This window comes from Ceratotherium simum, chromosome X (assembly GCF_057802395.1).
Source record: "Ceratotherium simum simum isolate JZ-2026a chromosome X, ASM5780239v1, whole genome shotgun sequence".
NCBI classification, from domain to species: Eukaryota; Metazoa; Chordata; class Mammalia; order Perissodactyla; family Rhinocerotidae; genus Ceratotherium; species Ceratotherium simum.
Window position 1 is genome coordinate 101,324,315 of NC_141940.1, and position 5,683 is coordinate 101,329,997.

Genomic DNA, 5,683 nt, shown 5'->3' on the forward strand with positions numbered 1-5,683 from the left:
GTAAATCTCACTGTACGGTGCTGGCCTATAGATCAATGATAATTGACGTTCGTTGTTGTTGTGATTTCCAGACGAACAAATAAGAGAATTTTGTCAGCATTGTTACAAACAGTCCATTGCATGTGAACTGATCCTTTAAGTGTGCAGTCACAACCAAGCTTTAAGTGGATAAATCAGTATAATGAAATCTATGTTGTACACAAGTACAGAAAGAGGATAACCCTGAACTTCAAACAGAAGGTGGAAAGTAATTTTACGAAATAGTAACTAAAAATAGTACCCATTTTAGATTTTTTGTTGTTGTTGTTGCAGGAAAAGATTCGCCCTGTGCTAACATTTGTTGCCAATCTTCCTCTTTCTTTTTCTCTCTTCAAAGCCCCAGTGCATGCTTGTATATCCTAGTTGTAAGTCCTTCTAGTTCTTCTATGTGAGCTGCTGCCACAGCATGGCAACTGACAGACAGGTGGTGTGGTTCTGCGACTGGGAAATGAACCTGGCGGCTGAAGCAGTGACAGCGCCAAACTTGAACCACTAGACCACCAGGGCTGGCTCTAATATTTTTTTAAAAGTGCCAGTTTTTAAGTGTCAAAACATGAAAATGCCAAAGGATAAGTCCAACTGACTATGTAATACTTGGATTTTGCACTCTTCATCCCTATGTGGGCCATGCCTGTCCTGAATTTTAAAATATAATTTAAGCGTTTCAAATTTTTATCTTTTGGAGTAATTTTGCTTTAGATTTTTTTTCCTCTATTATTTTGAATCTCTTAAACGTGTCAGTATAGCAATTAGCTGTCCTTCATCAGGTATAAGTGTTAGGATCCAAGGCTTCCCTTTATAAGGCTTAAATCTGAATAAAGAATGAAGAAAACAAACACCAGAATCTGAAAAAAAAATGAATGATAAAGCAGTCAGTGCCAATTTAGTAAAGCACTCTTACCCTTACCTTAGAATTCTACTTTGGTAAATATTAACATTTAACCAGTAACACTAACATCACTATTGCAATAGTTACCCTTTTGTGTATAGTAAGTGTTGAAAGATGAACTTCACATTTGTTAAAGGAGACTTGAGAAAAAGTTTATAAGAAAGTATGCCTTCATTTCAATACCAGTTTAAACTCAGGAAACATGAACATAGCCTCTTGCAACTGCTGTTGATATACAGTGGTGGAGGGTAGTTTCAAACGCTGAATTTTCTGATGACCCAGCATGACTTCTGTTCCTGCCAATGACATAAACAATTAAAATGATGAGGACAGTTCCTGAAAGGGCACCTCTAATGCCAACAGAACTCAGCATGTTATTTTCGTGTGATTGACATTCTTCCACAGATTCAAACTTATCACCTTCAAACTTGAAAACCTGGACCCATCCAAACTTGGAGTATGTTGACTGAAGAGGCATTTGTGACTTGAACGTTTTCCTCAAGATTACGCTGATGAGAATGTCCAGTGGTGGCTTGAAAGGCTCCCAGTGAATCATTAGAAGCTTTAATAGTGGGATCTCTGGTATCAGGTAGAGTTGTATTTAACTGGATTCCTTGTGGGAAAACAGGCTGGAATTTGCATTCGTTTCAAAACTGAAGATAAGAAGAGTGACATTTTCGTTACAGAGTTCCAGTGTTGCTAAATGAGAATTATAGCCCATTGTCTTATTTGGATTGATATTGAATGCTCTTGTCACAGTAGCCTTATAGCTTTTCTCGTAAGTGATGATCAGTCATCACCCCATGCTACAAGCATACAGTTCCATTTGTGCCACACATATTGTGCTTCTAGTCAGAGGGATATTTCTGGGGAACTGGTAGGCTTTGGTCTTGGAGGAGTCGTTGGGAAAGTCTCTTCTTGCTTACACAGTGTTTCTTCCTTGTTGTATTTGAAAGATATTCCTAGATAGTTAATCCATGGACTTTAATAGTTACATATTTCCTGTGTATCTAGTTGCCTCTGACACGTCTGTATTTTTTATCTATGTCTACCTTGATGTCAGGTACGAATTCCACAGTCTTGATTCCTTTTGCACTTGCATTGAGAGAAATAGTTGTGTGTGACGAGTTATAAGCAAAACTTAACAGTTGGATACTGTAAGATGTTGCATTCCTTATGAAATTGAGGGTCAATGTATTTTTTCTTGAAAAGCAATCACTGTATTGGCGTCAGAAGCATTCTCTTTGCCCCCACAGCTGCTACTCGGTACTTCTGCATTTGATGGTGGATTCGAGGTCACATTTTTATCACCACTTTTGTATGATAGTTCTTCAAGAAGGCAGCTCAGTAGCCGTTTGTCACCATAAACCCTAAAGATGTACTGTGCATCAGTCTCCTCCAAACACTCCCTAGGGCTGCCAGGAGCACAAGGGGTGGGGCAGGAGGCCCAGGTGGGTTTTACCTGCACCTCCACTGTTGGCCTACATTTGGAAGTTAGGGAATAGGCAAAAAGACCAGTAGTCCCGGGGTTAGGACTTGGCAGGGAAAGAAGCTTGCCAGCAAAATCGAGACACAGCCTGCTGCTTGGGCCCCCCAGGCCAAGATGGAGACCCTGGTGGCACAGACTTTACCTGTCCTGTGACCACCATCGTGTCAACTCCCTGTTGTGATGGTTTTGTTACCAGTTTTAAGCTTTCAAACTTAGATAAGCCTTCTACTCCAGTGTGACAGAATGGGTGAGGTTTTTCTTTATGGCCATAACCTAATACTTGGCAATGCCAGCTACTAAAGTATTCAGATACTCTATTTTGCCTTTTTAAATAGTCATTGACTAGATGGTTACTAAGCTTATTGTGGTGATGACTTTGTAATGTATACAAATGTTGAATCACTATGTTGTACACCTGAAAATAATATAATATTGTATGTCAACTATATGTAAATCTTTGCACATAAAAACTAAACAGTCGTTGACAATAATGGCTTTGTTGCTGCAACTCCCTTATTAAGTTTCTCCTAATTCCCTTGGTTCTTCCAGAAGCTAACTCTACTGCAGAGTTTAGTTTATTAAGGGATGGCCTGGTGATCAAACCCTGTGTAAGAGAAGGGAAGGAAACAGAATAAGTCCAGTTGTTTGTGATGCTGGGCCTCAGCTGTCACCACGGGGGAGTACTTTGCCGTCCTATTTCCATCAGTCATTGGATTTGGGCTGACCTGGGAGGGGTGTAACCTTGAAAACTGTGTCCCTTTACAGTAGGGACATTCCCTGAAGTGGATGATAGATGAAAGCTGGGGCAAAATGTCCTTCCTTAAAGAAGGATCTCGGTGGTTCATTGCAGTCATCACATAAGTAATCCTCCGAAAATTTGACACACCAAAATATAAACTGACTTTGAAGTAGGTCTATTTATTTTCAAAGATATTTTGCAAACTATTGTCTTTTGATTTTCCAATGAAAAAATGAAGTTTCCCTTAGTTTAGAGGTAGAGCTATGTTTTATTATAAAGTACTGCTTTCTTTTAATATCTTCATTGATTTAGTGATATAAACAGATATTGACTTCCATGATTTTAAATCTATCCTATATGTGTCCTCCAAACATGTATAGTCACATTCTTTTTATTTATGGAGACCTAAAAATAATAGCAGGCAAAAATAACAAGGCTCTGATTTACTTAGAATTAATGTTCAATTGAATACTTCATGTTGATTTGCTCTTGAATTCTATCCTGTGTTTGTGTGGCTTTGTAGAACATGTTTTGGAATATATATTTTCCTTTCTTAAATATGACTGCCTGAATATTGCTTTCGTTATTCATTCGATACTTATTAGCAAATGCTAGGCTAAACTAGGTGTTCTATAGACCTATTTATATAAAGCTTGTTGCCATGGTAACTAAGTTATTCTCACTTAGAAAATAGATCAAATTTGGGGGGGAAGGAAGAGTAGAGGCCCAAGGAATTCTTGGCCATGTTAAGAGCCTATTTGCTAGGAGTGGAAAGGGAAAAATAGGGAAATAATTCTCCAGTCTCACAGTTAACTGCTAGTAGCTATTCCTGGGTCAAGTTATTAAAGAATTAGTCATGTGGCAAAAATGAGCTTGTCGTAGGGTTTTATAATACTTTATGATATTCATCGTCTCATCTATCTGCCAAACAAAACATGTTCAAAAAACGAATGAACATAAGAATTGAACAAAAATCATTATTCTTTGCCACCAAATACAAACATCAACCCAATATCATGTAACATTTAAGAAAGATATGGTAAAATCTCTTAGCTTTGTTCAATGGTATTTTTAATGAAGAGATTTCATTCATTCTTAATTAAACTTCTAAACTGGGGGCAAGTTATTAATGTAGAAAAAAGAAATTTCACTAACCAAATGTTGCCTGTTAAAACACATTTTGACATTTGAAATGGAATACTTTAATTTCGTAATGCAGTCGTGAAGGATTTTTGAAGGCTGAAATAATTATTTGATTGAAGTTTTCTCAAGCAGTGAAATCAACTGTGTGGCAAGAAATGGGTTGTTTCCTTCAGTGTACACGATAGGACCATCATAATGGAGTTAATTCTTATGAGGTGGCAGTTGAAGCAAGTCAGTGATTCCTTTCTATAGAAAATGATTTTTTGTAGAATGTATTAGGAGAGGTCATAACATCATTAGTGTGAGGGAAATGATGATCAGGAACCCATTACAGGGTTACCTAGCAGGTACTAGCTTTATTTCTTTGTGAATATTTTTCCTTCCTTCTCCATATGTGGCTGAGTTAGGATTTAACGCTATTTGCAGTTTGAGTGTTGAGCCAAAAAGATTTTTAAAGAGTTTAGTGTGTTGATAAGTGATCCTTATAAGTAAAAGCTTCAGTAAGTCATTTGCTACTTTAGAATGACTTTTAAATGTTCAATATTGTAAGTATTCAGAATCCAAAGTGAACTATGTTTTGTTTTCCTGTAGTACATTTTGATTTACTTTTTCTCAGTTAAGGTGATCAAGTTTATGCAGAAAAAGCTAGTGGTTAACAATTTATCTTGGCCAAATATTTGTTTGGTTTGTGTTAGTGTTATTTTTCACTGTAATAAACTTACTAAGAAACTTATTATCAGAGTGTTTTTCTTTGGTAAATAATTTACATATATACATACACATATATATACACAGACGTGTATATTTATAGTATTTCTCAGAGAGTCCTGCCTCTCTTGATTTTAAATCTTTATAACACATCTGAGAAAATTTGTTGTAACAAATTTAAAATTACAAAAAAATATTAAATACTCGTGGGAGGTATGTGGGAAGAACTAGGAAAACACAATTCATGTAGTTATAATATTGCTAGATATAAGATTTGCTATATTCCCAATATTTTTACAATAACTTAGAATATATCTTGTAAAAAGAACTATAATCAGTGAATATCTGTATGGAAACATATAATTATACATGCCAGCTTTTGTCATTGCTAAATATTTTCTTGAAAATGTTCACTTCCTAGATAATAGTGAAATAGCTTTCTCAGTCCTGATGTGGTATCCTGTTATGTCAAATGTATCAGTTAATTATGTAAAAATTATAAACAAACAAATTTTAGTACCTCAAGACAACATTTTTTTTTCCCTCACACCGAGTCTCTGTGGCTCTTGGCAGCAATAGTTGGCAGTTAGCTACCCTCCAAGTGAAGGCTCAGGGATACATCTCACAATGAGCATGTACTTCCATGAGGACCATGGCAGAGGAAGGGCAAGATCGA

The 5,683-nt window shown here is 36.5% G+C and overlaps 1 pseudogene; it reads right to left on the minus strand.

The window, feature by feature from the left end:
- Nucleotides 1-1,096: 1,096 nt before the first annotated feature.
- On the minus strand, nt 1,097-2,577 carry LOC101405264 (lysosome-associated membrane glycoprotein 1 pseudogene; annotated as a pseudogene).
- Nucleotides 2,578-5,683: the final 3,106 nt, after the last annotated feature.